Here is a 19,217-nt window from a genome sequence, read left to right as displayed (position 1 = left end):
ATCAGTGGAACAGAAGAGAGAACCCAGAAATATGCCCTTGAGTTTATGGTCAACTAATCTTTGACAAAGCAGAAAAGAATATCCAATGGAAAAAAGACAGTCTCTTCAACAAATGGTGCTGGGAAAATTGGACAGCCACATACAGAAGAATGAAACTGGACCACTTTCTTACATAATACACAGAAATAAACTCAAAATGCGTGAGAGACTTAAATGTGAGATAGGAATCCATCAAAATCCTAGAAAACACAGGCAGCAACCTCTTTGACCTCAACCAAAGAAACTTCTTCATAGACATGTCTCCAAAAAAAAGGGAAACAAAAGCAAAAATGAACCTTTGGGACTTCACGAAGATGAAAAGCTTTTGCACAGCAAAGAGACAGTCAACAAAACAAAAAGAAATAGGAGAAGCTATCTACAAATGTTTTATCAGATAAAGGGCTACTATCCAAAATCTATAAACAACTTATCAAACTTAACACCCGCCCCAAAAAAAAAAATCCAGTCAAGAAGTGAATAGAAGGCATGAACAGACATTTTTCCAAAGAAGACATGTTAATGGCCAACAGACACATGAGAAAATGCTCAACATCCCTCGGCATCAGGGAAATACAAATCAAAACCACAATGAGATACCACCCTAGACTGGTCAGAATGGCTAAAATTAACAACTCAGAAATAAACAGATGTCTGTGAGAATGCAGACATCTCTGTGGATATAAGGGGAACGCTCTTACACTGTTGGTGGGAATGCAAACTGGAGCAGCCGCTCTAGAAAACAGTACGGAGATTCCTCAGAAAGTTAAAAATAGAGCTACCCTATGATCCAGCAATTAAACTATTAGGTATTTATCCAAAGGATAATAACATAGTTATTTGAAGGGGCAGATGCACCTCAATGTTTATAGCAGTAGTGTCCACAATAGCCAACGTATGGAAGGAGCCCAGATGTCCACCAACAGATGAATGGATAAAGAAGATTGGTACACACACACACACACACAAACACACACACACACTGGAATACTACCCAGCCATCAAAAATAATGAAATCTTGCCATTTGCAATGACACGGATGTATATAGACGGTATTATGCTATGAGAAATAAGTCAGTCAGAGAAAGACAAATATCATATGATTTCACTCATATGGGAATTAAAAAAAAAACAGATGAACATGGGGAAGGGAAGGAGAATAAAATAAGATGAAAATACAAAGGGAGGCAAACCATAAGAGACTCTTAACTCTAAGAAACAAACAGGGTTGCTGGAGAGGAGGTGGGGGAATGGGGTAACCGGGTGATGGGCATCAAGTAGAGCACTCGATATAATGAACACTGGGTGTTATATGCATCTGATGAATCACTAAATTCTACCCCAGCAACTAATAATGCAGTATATGTTAACCAAATTGAATTTAAGTGATTGATTTTTTTTTCCCCTTTGTATTGTATGAATGTGCTGTTTACTTAAATAGTCTTCTACTGAAGGACATTTGGGTTTTTTTTCTTTAAATTTTCATTTTACCAGTCAAAATAGTGAAAGTCCATAGTAAAATTAAATCTACCTTTGAAATATTCAAGGAAATGTAATGAAGCAGGAGTCATAGATTCCAAACTTGATAAAGATCATGTGTTGTCATTTTAAGAGGCTCTGCTACAACATGACTTGTTCAAGGTCGCACACCTACTAAATGCTGAAATGAGACTCAAACCCAAGTCCGCTGGCTTTCAGTAGGTGTCTTTGGTAGAAGCGAGGTATTGGTAAAAAAGCCCTGGGCTTGGAAGAATTTGATTTTGATCTTAAAAACTGGGGGTCGGAGATAATGAGTGAGTCACCCAGGACCTCATAGTTGGTAAGTAATAGAAGATACCCAATCCCTGACTAAACCCTAGCCAGGCAACTCTGAGTCTTCATCAGGACTAGACTTCAATTTTAATCTAGAAATACTTGAACAAAACACTAACATAGTTTCTAGTAGCTCAAGGCTGTATCCTTGGGATGACCCCTACCTCTTTAAAGTGGCTGTCTGAGAAAACTCAAGGTTGCCAAAAGAATTTAGTGGTTCCAGCCAGCACCTGAAGACAGGGCCTGGTCTCCCAGCCTCTGTGGGAGGGAAGGGGCATATCTTGCCTAAGGGCTGGTTAAAGAACCAGATGGATTCCACATGGACCAACTCTACTGAGCCTCTGCTCACCCCTCTCCCTACTCCCTTATTCTCCTTTTAAAACACCCAGTCACTCCTGTACCAATCAAAGTTGAGTTCACTCCATGCTGAACTCCTTTCCTACTCCGATAGGGTATTATGATGAAAATCTGTTTTACCGCTCTCACCAGTTTCTGGTTTCATTTCTCTTTGACACAAAACAAGGCTTCTCTAGAACCTGGATAGCCCTTTCTAATCTTGAGCTTTTCAACGAATCCTAGGATTTTGTTTTGTGGGGGCGGAGGTGGGGTACCAAAAGCAATCTGGAACACTGCTGTGTTGCTGAGTCCAGTAGCTCTGTCACCTGGGAAGTTCTGCTCCGTTTTTTCTTTTTCCTTTCTGAAACGTAAACATTTAATCCTGGGACTGATAGTTTCTATTCCTCTTGGCAGCAAAAAGAGAAGAGATCATGGGCAGCTTTTAGTGAGCTCACTGTGACCCCATCGGTCTGCCAGGTTTCCTGGAATTCCCACAACAGTTCAATCTTGGAATTTCACAATCAGCAGCTCTTTACCAAATGTATTTATTCATAGATACTCATTAGGCCTTTATATTATTATTTTATTATTATTATTTTTATTTTTATTTTTATTTTTAAGTAGGCTCCACTGGAGCTCAGCATGGACCCAAACTCGTGACCCTGAGATCAAGACCTGAGCTGGGATCAAGAGTTAGACACTTAACTGAATGAGCCACTGAGGTGCCCCAAGACCTTTTTTAAAAACATAGATGGAGGGGCGCCTGGGTGGCTCAGTGGGTTAAAGCCTCTGCCTTCGGCTCAGATCATGATCTCAGGGTCCTGGGATTGAGCCCCGCATCGGGCTTTCTGCTCAACAGGGAGCCTGCCTCCCCCTCTCTCTCTGCCTGCCTCTCTGCCTACTTGTGATCTCTCTCTCTCTGTCAAATAAATAAATAAAATCTTAAAAAAAAAAAAAACAACATAGAGGGAGGGGCACCGGGGTGGCTCAGTGGGTTAAAGCCTCTGCCTTCAGCTCAGGTCATGATCCCAGGGTCCTGGGATCGAGCCCCGCATTGGGCTCTCTGCTCAGCAGGGAGCCTGCTTCTCCCCTCTTTCTGCCTGCCTCTCTGCCTACTTGTGATCTCTGTCTAATAAATAAATAAATAATATTTTTAAAAAAACATAGATGGATATCACATTAAGTTTTAGATACAAGGTTGAGAAAAAATGGGACAGAGGATAATTTTTGATGGAGAAGGAGGAAGGCATTGGAATTTAGGGATCTGAAAATGAATGTCATGCAGTCAAGATCACTGATTAGTTGCCTAAGTAAAGGGATTGTCAAATGGGAAGGGAAGTTTCTTTTTTGCTTTTCTTTTTCTTTTATAAATATAACCACCTGTTGAGATATAGTTCACATACCTTATAAATCACCTATTTAAAGTGTACAATTCTGAGGTTTTTAGGATTTCTCAGAGTTGTACAACCATCACCACAATAAATTTGAGAACATTTTCATCAACCCCTTCAAGCAACTTTTACCCATTAGCACTTACTCCCCATTTCCCCAACCCCCTCCAGCCTCAGGCAACTACTACTCCATCTCTCTTACTATAGATGTGTAGCAAAGGAAGGTCTGTTTTGTTATGTTTTCACCTATCCAGCCGTTTCTAAGTGTACAGCTGAGCAGCATTAGCGCATTCACTGATGTGGTTTTCCAACCATCATGACCATTCATCTTCAGAACTTCTTTTATCTTCCAACATTAACATTCTGTACCCATTAAACAATAATTCCCGGGGTGCCTGGGTGGCTCAGTGGGTTAAAGCCTCTGCCTTCAGCTCAGGTCATGATCTCAGGGTCCTGGGATCAAGCCCAGCATCTGGCTCTCTGCTCGGCAGGGAGCCTGCTTCCCCCTCTCTCTCTGCCTACTTGTGATCTCTCTCTGTCAAATAAATAAATAAAATCTTAAAAAAAAAAAAAAAAAAGAAAGAAACAATAATTCCCTATTCCCTTCTCCCCCAGTCCCTGTGACCACCATTCTACTTTTTCTCTAAGAATCTGTCTCTTCTACATAGATCATATAAGTGGATTCACACAGTATTTGTTCTCTTGTGACTGGCTTATTTCACTTAGCATACTGTCTTCAAGGTTTGTTCATGTTAGGGCATGTATCAGAATTTGTCCCTTTTTAATGTTGGATAATACTCCATTGTAGATCTAGCCCACATTTTGTTTATCCATTCATCTGTCAATAGATATTTGAGTTGCTTCCATCTTTTGGTTACTGTGAATAGTGCTGCTGTGAATAGAGGTGTTCACATATCTGTTTGAGATCCTGCTTTCTTTTTCTTAAACTTATTTTTATTTTTTTTTAAAGACTTTATTTCTTTGATAGAAAGTGAGAGAGAAAGCATGAGCAGGGGAGGGGCAGAGGGAAAGGGAGAAGAAAGCTCCCCACTGAGCAGGGAGCCTGATGCAGGGCTCAATTCCAGGACCCTGGGATCATGACCTGAGTTGAAGGCAGAGGCTTAACCAACTGAGCCACCCAGGCACCCCTCCATCTATGTTTTTAAAAAGGTCTTGGGGCACCTCAGTGGCTTATTCAGTTAAGTAATCCTGCTTTCAATTCTTTGGTGCAGATAGTCAGAAATGGAATTGCTGGAATATATGCTAATTCTATCTTAATTGTTTTGAGGAACTGCCATACTGTTTCTCACAGAGGTTGTACCATCTTACATTCCTACCAGCAACACAAAAGAGTGCCAGTTTTTCTACATCTTTGCAAACAGTTGTTATATTTTGGGTTTTTTAATTTTTTTACATAATAGCCATCCTAACAGTTGTGGAATACTATCTCATTATGGTTTTGATTTGCATTTCCCTAATGATTAGTGATGTTTTCAAGGACTTACTAGCCATCTGTATATTTTCTCTGGAGAAATGTCTATTAAAGTCCGTTTACGGGGCACCTGGGTGGTTCAGTGGGTTAAGCCTCTGCCTTCGGCTCAGGTCATGATCTCGGGGTCCTGGGATCAAGCCCCGCATGGGGCTCTCTGCTCAGCAGGGAGCCTGCTCCGCCCCTCCCCCCGATGCCTGCCTCTCTGCCTACTTGTGATCTCTCTCTCTCTGTCAAATAAATAAATAAAATCTTAAAAAAAAAAAATGTTCCTTTACCCATATTTGGTATTCATTCATTTATTTGTTTCTTTTACCTGTATTTGAATTGTATTGTTTGTTTTTTGTTGTTGTTGAGTTGTAGGAATTTTTTATATATTCTAGGTATTAACACCTTATTGGATATGTGATTTGCAAATATTTGCTCCCACTCCATACGTTGCCTTTTTACTCTGTTGATAGAATCCTTAATGCACAAATGTTTTAAATTTTAAAATTATGCACAGAATTGCCATTTGATCCAGTAATTCTGCTAATGGTATTTACCCAAAGAATATGAAAACACTAATTCAAAAAGACATATGTCCCCCTCAGGACTCCTGGGTGGCTCAGTCAGTTAAGCCTCTGTCTTTGGTTCAGGTCATGGTCTCAGAGTCCTGGGATCAAGTTCTGCATCGGGATCTCTGCTCAGCAGGAAGCCTGTTTCTCTCTCTGCCTCTGCCTGCTTGTGCACTCTCTGTCTCTCTCTCTGACAAATAAATAAATAAATAAAATCTTTAAAGAAAAAAGACCTATGTACCCCTATATTTATTGCAGCATTATTTACAATAGCCAAATTACAGAAGCAGCCCAACTGTCCATCAATAGATGAATAGTTAAAGAAGATATGGTATATATATATATATACACATATATATGTATATACACACACACACACATATATATTATATATATAACGAAATATTACTCAGCCTTAAAAATGAATGAGATCTTACCATTTCCAACAACATGGATGGAGCTAGAGAGTATAATGTTAAGTGAAATAAGCCAGTCAGAGAAAGGCAAATCCTATATTATTTCACTCATATGTGGAATTTAAGAAACAAAACAAATGAACAAGAAAACAAGAGACAAACCAAGAAAAAGACTCTTAACTATAGAGAACAAACAGATGGTTACCCGACGGGGGGTGGGCGGGTGGATGGGTGAAAGAGATGAAGGGGATTAAGAGTCCACACATCATGATGAGCAGTGAGTAACGTATGGAATTGTTGAATCACTATACTGTACATCTGAAACTAATATAACACAGTATGTTAACTATGCCGGAATTAAAATAATCAATGCATTTTCAGGGCACCTGGGTGGCTCAGTCTGTTAAGCATCTGACTATGGTTCAGGTCATGATCTCAGGATTTTGGGATTGAGGCCCCCATGGGGTTCTCTGTTCAGCAGGGAGGCTCTTCTCCCTCTGCCTTTACCCCTCCTCCTGCTCATGTTCTTTCTCTCTCTCAAATAAATAAATAAATAAATAACATCATTTAGATTTAGTGAGTGCACATGAGCAGGGGGATGGACAGAGGGAGAGGAAGGAGCAGGCTCCCCGCTGAGCAGGGAGCCCTATGCGATGTAGGGCTTGATCCCAGGATCCTGGGATCATGACCTGAGCTGAAAGTAGACACTTAACCAACTGAGCCACCCAGGTGTCCAGTGAATCAAATCTTTTAAATAATAATAAAAATGTTTTAAATTATAATATAGTCTAATTTATCTATTTTTTCTTTTATTTCTGGTGGTTTTGGTGTGACCTCTGAGAAATCGTTGCCAGATACAACATCACAAAGATTTTTGCCTGTGTTTTCAAGAGTTTTATAGTTGTAGCTTTTATGATCAGGTCTTTAATCCATTTTGATTTGATTTTTGTATATGGTACATAGTAAGGATCCAACTTCATTGTTTTGCATGTGGATATTTGATTAACATCATTTGTTGAAAGCAAAGCAAGTTCTTAAGGGAAGAGTTAATGTTTTATTTTGGGTTCCTTTGAAGCAAAGCCTGTGACAAAAACTTATTGACAATTTATTTAGAAGGTGATTTCAGGAAGCAGGCATGAGGGAAAGGGGCAAATGACACAGAAAAGGATAAAAATCTAGTAAAAAGTTCTACTGCGGAGGCTGTTGCCATTATTAACAGAGGTTCAGTTTCATCAGTACATCTGAAAACCACCTGGAATATCTCCCAAAAAGACCCCTTAGAAAAACAGGGAAATGAGACACTCCTACTTTATCTCTCCACGTCTGAGAGTTACCACTAGGTAGATGGGAGACAGTCCTCTGGCGGCTCTAAAGGCTTCTAAATGATGTGTGGGTAGCGTGGCCTGCTGGACTTTGAAAAAGATCTTCTGTGTGGTTCTCATCCGGAGACACTGGCTAGCATGCCTCAGCTTGCAAAGACCTGTGCTCAACAGCTCACACGTCACATGTGGGCCAGGAGTGCGATGTCAGCTACCAGAACTGTCTGCTATAATTAGTAACCAAGAAATAAACAAGGTCTGCCTCAACATCTACCAGAGGGCCCACTGTAAGCCCAGGCCGATGTCTGCAGGGTAAGAGGCAAGACACTTACATTCTTTTATCGAGCATAAAAGATACACAAGGCTATGCTCAGGAAGTTAGGAAAATGAACCAGAAGATCCTTCTAAAGGTAGGGTTTAACAGATACAGCCGCTATGCAAATTCCTCATCTAAAAGAAAGGAAATGATCAGAGCTGTGTAGGAGATGTGTATGGGAGGGAGAGGAAGTTTCTAGTAACAGGTAATAAAGGCTTCATGAGAAAGGTTGCATATAAATGGATCCTGAAAAATGATGTTCATTTATTCATTCAAAATATATTGATTGAGGGGCTCCTGGGTGGCTCAGTGGGTTAAAACCTCTGCCTTCGGCTCAGGTCATGATCCCAGAGTCCTGGGATTGAGCCCCACATCGGGCTCTCTGCTCGGCAAGGAGCCTGCTTCCTTCTCTCTTTCTGCCTGCCTCTCTGCCTACTTGTGATCTCTGTCTGTCAAATAAATAAATAAAATCTTTAAAAAAAAAAATATTGATTGGTATGCCTTCTGTGTGGCAGCCATTTTCCTAGGTGCTAGGGATTCTGTAACAAGCAAACAGAAATAGTCCCTCTCTGACTTGCACCCTAATAGAGAGACACAGGCACTGAGTTATTGATTAATTTATCAATTAAATAAGCAAGGTACTGTCAGAGAGCATTAAGTGCAATCAAGAAACCGAAACAGGACCATCGGATAGGGTGCTGAGATAGGATGGGGTAACTGCAGACAGGGGTGGTCAAGAAATTTTCTACAGAGAGAACATCTACGCTGAGACCTAAATGATGTTGGGAAGGCGTCACCCCCAAAACAATCAGAAGTAATTCTTCCAGAATAAGAGAAAATGCAGAGCCAAAAACAGGGAAGAGCTCACCATGTTTGGGAATAGAAACATCAGTGATTGAAGAGAGTAAGAGCCAAGGTATAGAAAGGGATGAAATGGAGTCAGATGGATGGGCCCATGCCAGGTCACGCAGAACCCAGCAGGCAGCGTGAGGCCTTTGGACCACATCTATATGCTAGAAAAATCACAGGAGAATTTTAAGCCAGAGAATGTACTAATTTGGTTTCTGTTTCTTTCTTGCTTTCTTTAAGATTTTATTTATTCATTTGAGAGAGAGAGAGAGAGAGAGAGAGAGAGAATACAAGCAGGGAGAGAGGCAGGAAGAGAGGGAGAAGCAGACTCCCTGTTGAGCAGGGAACCTGATGTGGGACTCAATCCCAGGATCTTGGGATCATGACCTGAGCTGAAGGCAGACACTTAACCATCTGAGAGATTTCTATTTCTAAAAGATCATTCTGACTGACATGTGGAAAAGGGACCACACAGCCTAGGAGTAGCATCACTGTGCCCAGTTCAGGGACCCTTGTTGGGTCATCTAGGATGGGCTTGGGGATAGTTTAGTCCTGGCTGGTTGCAGGAGAGAGAGGAGGGGAAGTCTGGGATTCCATGTTGGAGGTAGACTTAAAGGTTGCCTTTGTTGTGCTCTGATGACAGCTGGGAGCACAGGTAGAAACACCAAGGTGAGGCAAGAAAAGGTCTGACAAAGAAATGAGACCTCTTTCTTCATGAATGGCCAAAGGGGCTACTGACAAATATGGTGGGGATGTGGCTTTGAAAAAGGTCAAGAACTCTGAACACCAGGGGCGCCTGGGTGGCTCAGTGGGTTAAAGCCTCTGCCTTCAGTTCAGGTCATGATCCCAGAGTCCTAGGATGGAGCCTGCATAAGGCCTTCTGCTCAGCAGGGAGACTGTTTCCCCCTCTCTCTCTGCCTGCCTCTCTGCCTGCTTGAGATCTCTCTCTGTCGAATAAGTAAATAAATAAATCTTTAAGGAAAAAAAAAAATGAACTCTGAACACCAGGCAAGGAAATCAGACTTCATTCTGTAGGCAATGGGAAGTAACTGATGGGTTTTAAAAGAAAAGGGTGACAAGAACCAAGCTGTGCTCTTAGGTTTTGCCATTGTTGGGTCAAAGAGCACACAAAGATGACAACTGCATGTGTGTGTGTGTGTGTGTGTGTGTGTGTGTGTGTGTGTGTGTGTTTGAGCAGGGAAAGTTAGAACCATTTGGACCGTATAAAGCCCCAGACTTCTTTGGAGGTTAATTTACTTCTCTGTTTATTGACGTTGCTATGGCGATGCAAGATGCTAGCCAAGAGGACAGAGAACAGTCCACTGTCTCTGTACTTAATAATCTGATTTTATGTAAGACATCGAGAAAGAATGCAATAACTCAGGCCCTTTGCAGCGAGCAGTAAGAGAAACCAGATGAGGCTGAGCTCACCTCCTTCCAGGCCACACCAATGCCTTTCCTCCGGTGCAGTGTTTCGGGCCCAGCTGTCCTGGCACCACTAGGCCTGGCATTTGGAGGAACTCATCCTGCATTCTGCTCTGTCTCCCTATTGCTCTCTCCAACCAGAAATTCGCAAGCAGCCCACAACGTGAAATCCAACCCCAAGGAGATGGATAAAGGAATTCTGCCTATAAAACAGGGTTTGCAAAGGGAAACTAGCTTCATTGGTAATGCAAAACTACTCCCTCCTGGGGTATTCCTTGATAATGACCCTGAGCATGGCTTTTTGGAGAAGCTGCAGATTCCTATCTAGATTTGCATGTTTCCACTTTCTTCCAGGAAGTCAGTGTTGGTGGAAGCTGGTGGTCAGGTATTTTTTACCCCTAATGAGAAACACATTCTTTCTGTTGTTTAGGATAAAACCAAGAATTTTTCACTTGCTTCCATGTCCCTGTAAAGTGAACGTTATGTTCTCTAGCTGGATTTTTGATGTGAGTGGTAAAAAACAAAAACCCAAACAAAACAGAACCTTAAAGGAAACCTCTCATCATTTCTGAATTCTAGACCCTGGGCATTCTAGGTTTTTGATAATATTTTTACTCATTTCACAGCTTTCGGGCTCCTTTCAAATGCCAGACACCATAGTAGGCACTAAGAATACAGTCGCGAGCACCCGGGCTCTTCTCTAACTGTTGTTAGAGCGATCCGGAGAAAGACGGTCAGTACGATTTCATCTTTGCCATGCATGTGCCACTGTGGTCCCTCTGTTACCCGCACGGCCTCCCTTCAATCTCCCAGTAATCGTACAGAGTATTAGTATTCTCCTACTTGCGTAAGTGAAGAAGCTGGGGCTTCATTGCGTGGCAGAGAAACGCACCGATCATTAGGGCATTTATGCCTGATGTGATTTAAGAAGTTAACAGAAAGACCACGGGCACACTGAAAGAGCAAAGACACTGTGTTCCCCGGGGTTAAGGGTGAGATAAAAATGATTAGTTCTTAATACCTTCGACCAAATAGCTCTCTAAAATGCTCCCCATCTGGGATGTTGTGATTTGTAAGAAAAATAGATATTTGGTCTTCGTCCACGGTTCCTGGCTCACAGCTCCCCACACCCTTGGAATTTCCTAAGTGCTGAGAGGATCAACGCATCTTTTGTTATGTTAATGAGGCAACTCTTGGAAAGAGCCTAAGAATGGGGGCTGGTTGCTGGTGGAGCCCTGCTTCTCATTACAGTTGGAACTTTTCAGTCCTACTCTGACCTCCGGGGAGGGGTGGGGGGCTGGAGATGGAGCCCAACTGCCGATGGCCAATGATTTCATTAATCGTTTGTATGGAATGAAGCCTCCACAAAAACCCAAAAGGACAGGGTGTGGAGAGTTTCTGGCTTGGTGAACACATAGAAGTCCATGGAGAGGGGCACCTCCAAGCAAACCACACCCCAGAAAGCACGGCAGTTCCATGCTCTCTCCCCAAATATCCCCTCCACTCTCTTCCACCTGCCTGCTCCTGAGTTAATATCCTTTTACAGGGGCGCCTGGGTGGTTCAGTGGGTTAAAGCTTCTGCCTTCAGCTCAGGTCATGATCCCAGGGTCCTCAGATCCAGCCCCGAATCGAATCGGGCTCTCTGCTTGGCAGGGAGCCTGCTTCCCCGCCCCCCCCCCCACACCCTGCCTGCCTCGCTGCTTACTTGTGATCTCTTTCTGACTTGTGATTTCTGTCTGGGAAATAAATAAAATCTTAAAAAATATATATCCTTTTACAATAAACCAGTAATCTAGTTGGTAAGTGGGGTTTTTGAATTCTGTGAGCTGCTCTAGGAAACTGACCAAACCTAAGGAGAGGGTGTGGGACCTCTGACCTACAGCCAGTTGGTCAGAAGCAAAGTTGGGGGGTGGGGCTAGCATCTCCAGCATGTGTGCGAGGGTGCTTTTGTAGGACTGAACCCTTACCAAGTAGGGTCAGAAGCTATCTCCCATCAGAAGTCTGGAGTATTGTAGGCCGTGTGGGGGAATCAACGTCCCTAGATTGGAATTGGTACCACAAGCCCTACAACAGCATGGCAAGTAGCTGAGAACCATTCCTACTGAGAATCGAACAGGAATGAGGGCCAAAGGCAGTCGGGCCCAAGATGGGCCACGTTGGATATTTTTTTTTTTTTTTTTTGGAGGGTGGATATTATTTTAAATAGGAGACAGCCTGTGCGAGAAAAACACTCATACCCTCCTCTGTCCCCTGGAAAGCAGAAAACAAATCTCCCATGTGAAAGGTGCTCACCTAATACTGGGAGGTAAAGAAACATCCTTATCACCAGAGGTGGGAAATTTAGAGCAGAGAAATCTGTATACAACCTTTGTGGGGCACCAGGGTGGCATAGTTGGTTAAGCATCCAACTCTTGATTTTTGCTCAGGTCATGATCTCAGTGTCTTGAGATGGAACCCTGCCTTGGGCTACATGCTCGGCATTGAAAGTCCTCTCAAGATTCTCTCTCCCTCTCATCCCACCCTACTCTCTCTAAAAAACAAACGAACAAAAAACCCAAAAGCAAACTTTGTTACCTTGACTGATTTACTACCCCAGCCCAGTATCTGTTTAGAATTCCTTACTAACTGAAGCTCCCAAAGTTAAATTTTCTTTGCACTGTCCACGTCACAGATTTATTTGTCTCCTTGTCCAAAAAGCATAAAAACCATCTGCCTTGGGCATTTCTTTAGGTCTCACTGTCATTACTGGGCCTCTGTGCACACACACAATAAAACTTTGGGTTTTGGAGCACCTGGGTAGTTCAGTGGGTTAAGCCTCTGCCTTCCGCTCAGGTCATGATCTCAGGGTCCTGGGATCGAGCCCTGCATCGAGCCCTGCATCGAGCCCTGCATCAGGCTCTCTGCCCAGCAGGGAGCCTGCTTCCTCACCCCCCCACCGCCCCCACCACCACCTGCCTCTTTGCCTATTTGTGATCTTTCTCTCTCTGTCAAATAAATAGATAAAATCTTTAAAACAAAACAAAATAAAACTCTGGGTTTTTTCTTCCATCAATCTGTCTCATGTAAATTTAATTCTTAGTCTAGCCCTAAAACCTTGAAGGATAGAGGAAGAGTTTTTTCTCCCCTTCACAGGTCTCCCTCAGTCTCTCACCCCGGACAGTCTATCTTCATGCTTTTTTTTATTAAAAACAAACAAATAAACAAACAAACCCTATCCTGGGGCACCTGGCTAGTTTAGTAGAAACGTGTGACTCTTGATCTCAGGGTCATGAGTTTGAGCCCCACATGGGGTATAGAAATTACTTAAATAAAAAACTTTTTAAAAAATTTTATATATATATATATATATATATATATATATAACCCCATTTCAATAACTGCTAGGTTGTCCTGGCTGAGTATTATTTCATCAATTCCCTACTCTTTCTGTGATTGCCTTAATCAAGTTCCTTATGGTATTGTCAAGCTCCTTGCTAATATTGATTTATTTTATTCGATATGCATAAAGTGTTCTTTTCCCATAACATTAGAGGATTTCAAGAATTGTTCCAAGGGGTGCCTGGATGGCTCAGTGGGTTAAAGCCTCTGCCTTCGGCTCAGGTCGTGATCCCAGGGTTCTGGGATCGAGCCCCACGTCGGGAATCTCTGCTCAGCGGGGAGCCTCATTCCTCCTTTCTCTCTGCCTGCCTCTCTGCCTACTTGTGATCTCTGTCAAATAAATAAATAAAATCTTAAAAAAAAAAAAAAGAATTGTTCCAAATCTGGTACAAAGTATGTGAAGTTAAATCTCATAGCCTTGATAACTTTGTATTTAATAGAATAAGAGCTCCCTTGCTCCTGATCTGTGATGACCTCATAAAATCACAATACCTATTATATCTAGCACATGCTAGAACTGAATTCTGAATCAATATGATTATATGCACTTAAAATCAGAAGAAACTACTCCAATAAGCAAAGACTAATAAACTTCAATATAACACAGAATATTTTTAAAGATAAATTAAACAGATTCACACCATCCACTCCAGGTTGATTTTCCAATAGTAAAGAAGAATGTTTGCAAATCACAATAAGAACTACTCAACTGTCCTCCTTTACAATCTAGCATGAGGGGCCTTAAAATGAACATCTTCAAAAATATATGCAAGACAAGAAGGAGAATGCTCGTTTAGAACAAGAGTGTGAAGTAATATACTGAACATTTTAAAGTGTTCATTTTATAGTTCTTTCCTGCCTATGTACAAGACATTGGGGAGTGTCTACAAAATTTCCACCATGCCAGATATGAGATAGACTTGGTAGCAAAATCCTGAGTGGTGTTCATTGACTTACTCAAGAGCAAAGTGGCAAGGTTGTTGCCTTCAAGAATATTAACAAGCCCCAACAAAATCTCTCTTCTTTGGGGAGGATTTTCTTGACACTTTAAGTGGACCATGTCCATTGGTATTACCCCCACTCTGACCCTATGACTTTCATCGATAGCATTTGTCACAAATGCAATTTAAACAAATATTTGGGTAATAATTTGTGTAATGAATGCTTTCCTCATTAGAACATAAGGTCCATGTGTCCTATCACTTTTTGAAGGAATCCAAATGTTTTCTCAATATTGAATTTATGTAAGTTCAATTCATTTTGTTGAGAGAATCAGGGAAAAATTTACTCAAAATGATAAACCAAAAAATAAAAAGAGTGATTTCAGGCAATAAACAGGAAGAAAAGAAACCCTCACTTGACACACATTTAAAAAAAAAAAAAAAAGAGTGAGTACATTGAAAATGAGCCAAGATGTGTTCTTTCCAAAATTTTGATACTAAAAGAATGGTCTTCCATGACAGTGCCTGTACTTTTAATTATATTGAGAAAGTCTGTAATGATATACATGTCCTTGTGGATTCAGTCATGCCTTTTAAGGTTTTGTATTTTGTTGTGATTCTATCTACATACACTTGGAAAATAACAGGGAGTTTTTGCATGCAACGCATGATTCATTCCATCTGCAGAGAAGACCACAGTCAAACGCACACATTTGGTGTTTTCTTCCACAGCTCCTTGAATACCAGGGGACTGTCACCCACAATCTGAGAGCTACTAGGTCGCTGAAACATACCCCCAAATTGCTCCCTGTTGGAAAAGTCTGAGGTTCATAAGCTCAGTGTTTGGCAATAAGGTGAATAAGCAGGTCTAACCCTTAACAATTTGCACAGGACCTGCAAAATCTCGAGAACATCTTTCAGCCTTCAGTACTGCACAATAAATATGGTGGCATGTACATTTCTGAGGCATCTTTTCAGTAACATGGATATCCGTTCAGATGGAAGCAGGAATGAGGGAGTAAATACCCTCACCTCTACCTCTGGCTCCTCCTGTTCTCTACTTTCTTGTTGTTGCTTCCCATCTGCCAACCCCAACAGAAGCCCATGGGCAAGGGAATCTGGACAATACAGTCCAAAGACATCAGCATCTTGGGGATTCTTGTTCAAGATGGTGATATAGGAAGACCCTGAGAACACACCAAATTACCCCTATTTATAGGACAGTTCCTCCTGAAGAAGAACTGGGGGCCAACTGAACAGCTTGTGAACAACCAAAGATAAAAAGAACAGCAAAAGAGAACAAACAGCAAGAGAAAGGGAGACAGACATAAGCATCCCAAGACACAAAGAAGGACCTAGATTGGATCTATGGGGTCAAATGTTGGGTAACCAGCTGTGGTAAAACAAGAAATACATTTGGTTTTTGTCCTGCTTTCCTGGCACAAAACTCTATAAACCCTTGTCATTTCCCAAGTGATAGGACTATCTTTTGTGATTCATAACAAGCCTTTTCAATCACACCTGAGTTTATATCGATGAAGTGACTCCGGGTGAGGTCCCCATATAGGTTCAGGATGGGCTGAGAAAGAGTAAGTAAATTAGAGGGAGATTAAAGGAGATTAATGTTCCAGAAAAACTCCTGAACAGGAAGATTTGATATGCTTCCAAGCAGAGGAACCCACGGAAGTGCTGAAGAGTGGCCTGTCCAGAGCGGGTGTGGAAGCTCCATGCCTCTTCCACAGACTTGGCCCTATGCAGCTCTTCCATCTGGCTGATAGAATTATATTCTATTATACTTACACAATTATAATTCCTGAGTTTTATCCTTTTATACTAAGTCGGTAATGTAGTAAGTAAATGCTTTCCTGAGTTCTGTGAGCCTCTCTAGCAAATCAGTGGAACCTTTAGTTTATAGCAGGTCAGTCAAAAGTAGAAGTGATAGCCCAGAACTTGTAGATGGCATTTGAGGGTGGGCAGGGCTGCCTTGCTGGGCTGGGCCCTTAACCAGTGGGATCTGACACTACATCTAGGTGGATAGTATCAGAACTCAATCAAATCGTTGCAGAATGGCTTGATATGTGAAAAACTCAAAAGTCTTGCGTCAGAAGCAAAATACTGTTGCAGTAGGGAACTGAGAGCAGAGAACATACACAGAATGGTTTTTCCCCGGACTAGCCCAATGGGGAAACTCATGCATTTGTACACTCCATGGCTTTTAAAGCACTCATTAAGTCCACAAAGTCAGGGACTGGGAAGCTGACAATGGAATGGAACAGAGGAACAGAGCAGTTAAGTCACTGGCCTAAACATGAACAGCTAGTAAGAAAGAGAGTGAGCCCTTTGCTTAAAGATCTGAACTTTGTTTTTCTGGTGTCTTTGATGTTTATGCTTCCCACCTTCCCCCCTTTCCACTAACACAAGATACCAATGAATCTAGAATTTTTTTGGTTCTATGGCTAAACATTGTGGGTGATTTGTGTTGTGTTTCCTTTCTGTCTATTGGGGTATTTTATCTCTGTTTATAAAATATTACCTCTCCCCATTTATAGTATTTGTTGTTGTTAGTGTTGTTGCTGTTAAAGTGTCCAGAACCTTTCAGACCCTCTGTGTAGATGACTTATAGTTAACATGATGCCTGATTATTCATGCCACTGGGCAGAAGAGTTGGTGCTTGTAAACCTACCCAGGGCTGCCCCCTGGGGGCTGGAAAAAGGAGCCCCTTCCCCATAGGGAGTGTAGCACCTGATGGCTAGGATGATTGTGAGCCCCGTGTGCTTGGTTGGTAGCCCTGAAAACTTACTTAGGGACCTTCTATTCTCTTCTATGCCAATTCATGGTTTTCCTGTGCCTTACTTTTCTTACCCCTTGGCTGGCCAGATCCAGCGAAAATTACCAAAAAAACTTAACTTCTAAAAATTAATAGCTGTTTCTTCAAGAAAACTCAGAAAGCAAAAGGCAAAATTGCCCATAATCCCATCACCAGAGAGAACATTTTCATCTAAATCCTTCTATCTTTATTTTCTGTGTGGATACCCATGCCTATTTATACAAAATTTATTTTAAAATGGAATTATTCTATACACACTGCTTTGCAGCTTACTTTTTAATCCCATATGGTGTCTTAAGACATAAATGCTTTCAAATTTCATACAGAACTTTCTTGGCTATTTTATATCCAGAGATTGCTATGGCTAGCAATGAATGCCCTCTAGTTGGAGCAAATGACAGGTGACATGCCAGCTTTTCACACTCAAGTGTGCATATGATTCACCTGGGAATCTTGTTCAAATGCAGGTTCTCATTCTGGAGGTCTGAGGTAGGACTTGAGGTTCTGCATTTCTGATAGGCTCCCTGGCGATACTGATGTAGCTGTCTATGGTCTGCACTTTGAGAAACATACAGGTGTGCTGGAAAAAACTCCAATCTAGGAGTCAAAAACATGCGTCAGAATTTTGGATAAGTTTCTAAACCTCTTAACTTGAGTTCTCTTCTATAAAGTTCTCATTTCATAACAGTCTGAAAATGCTTGGCACAAAATATGGATTTAGCTGTACAGATTAGTTATATGTGTGTACAGTTAAACTATGAAAGTACACATCGAACCGAACTCAGATCATCATAGAAAAGCTACTTGAAGGAGAAATACAGCTCTTTCTTCTCATATCCCCTATGCCCCAACTCCCACTGCACCTAAAGCACAAAATCTGCTCTCAAAATAGAAAAGAATGTTCTTTAAATGGGCTTCTTGTGCTTACAGAAGTCTAAGACATGGAATTTAGAGAGACATTGATCCACTTTGACCTTTTTAAAGCGTTCAATAAAAAAGCGATCTATAACCCAGTGTGACCCAGATGCCCCAGCACAGCCTCTCTTCACCGGTCAGCAGCTAGCAGGTTCATTCTTTCTCTTATAAATATACTAACATCACAAATAGATGTGTAAACTGCATAAAATCCACTTTTCCTATTTATTCTTTGTCTATTTTTTCTGTCCTGGTGCTAGGCATGTTCTTCTTCCCCAAATCTCCTTTCCCGTGGCCTCCCTGTCTTGCTGACTTCAACTTCCTCTCCCTCCAAGATTTTCCCCTCTGGACCCTCCATATCCCTTTCCTTATGAAGTTTTTGGCTTCTCTCATGTTTTATCTTCATATGCATTTCTCTGCTCAATAAATGGCGCCTCTCCAGGAGTCCAGTGGGACCTTGTGTTTTTCTTGCCATCATCATTGCATTTGATTTTTTCCCCCTCTCTTCAAAAGCAGAAGAATATAGAATTAGACTTTGTGTTTGTCTTTTCATCTATGGAATTTTCTAGTTGCATTATTTTGTAATTCCTGATGCCCTTTTTTTTTTTTTTTTTTTTTAAACACAAGGACAGACTCTGGCCTCCCTGACAAAGGTAGGGGCAGAGAGAGCCAGGTCTGACCTGAGAGAAACGACTTGTTCTACCTGCTCAGGGAGCAAGCCACTTGGAGGGCTATGGGTGGGCCTTCTAGTTTCCTGAGGAGGAGTAGATGCCCGGCTGAGGAGGTCTGGTTCCTGCCTGTGTTCCAGGAATTTCTTTTTATGAAAACTGAAAGAGCTAATTCTTAGGTGCTGTTTGATTCTGGACTGCTATAATAAAATTCTGAAGGCTTCCCACTGAGATGAAAATTGGAGGATTAGGTTCTCTTGAAATACCACCCTAGGTGGGCTTAGCTTGTGGATAGTCAGTTAGAGCTAGACAAAGGAAAAAAGTGAACTAGAATAGTTTTATTGATTGACTAAATCAGGCCAAGATAAAATTTCTGAGGCTTACATGTCCAGATCTTAGTAAGCAAATGCTGTTCTTTGTTTATTCCCATGGAGCCTAACATACTCTCAGGCTTTTTAGCACTAGGGTTTTCAAACCCTTCTCTGCAAACCTATAGAAGTGGGGGAGGGGCAGAAGGACAGCTTCTTTGCTGTGACCTGGCC

Source organism: Lontra canadensis, unplaced genomic scaffold (assembly GCF_010015895.1).
Source record: "Lontra canadensis isolate GAN:19392208 unplaced genomic scaffold, GSC_riverotter_1.0 scaffold4, whole genome shotgun sequence".
Taxonomy (NCBI): Eukaryota; Metazoa; Chordata; class Mammalia; order Carnivora; family Mustelidae; genus Lontra; species Lontra canadensis.
Note: the sequence above shows the minus strand (reverse complement) of the source record.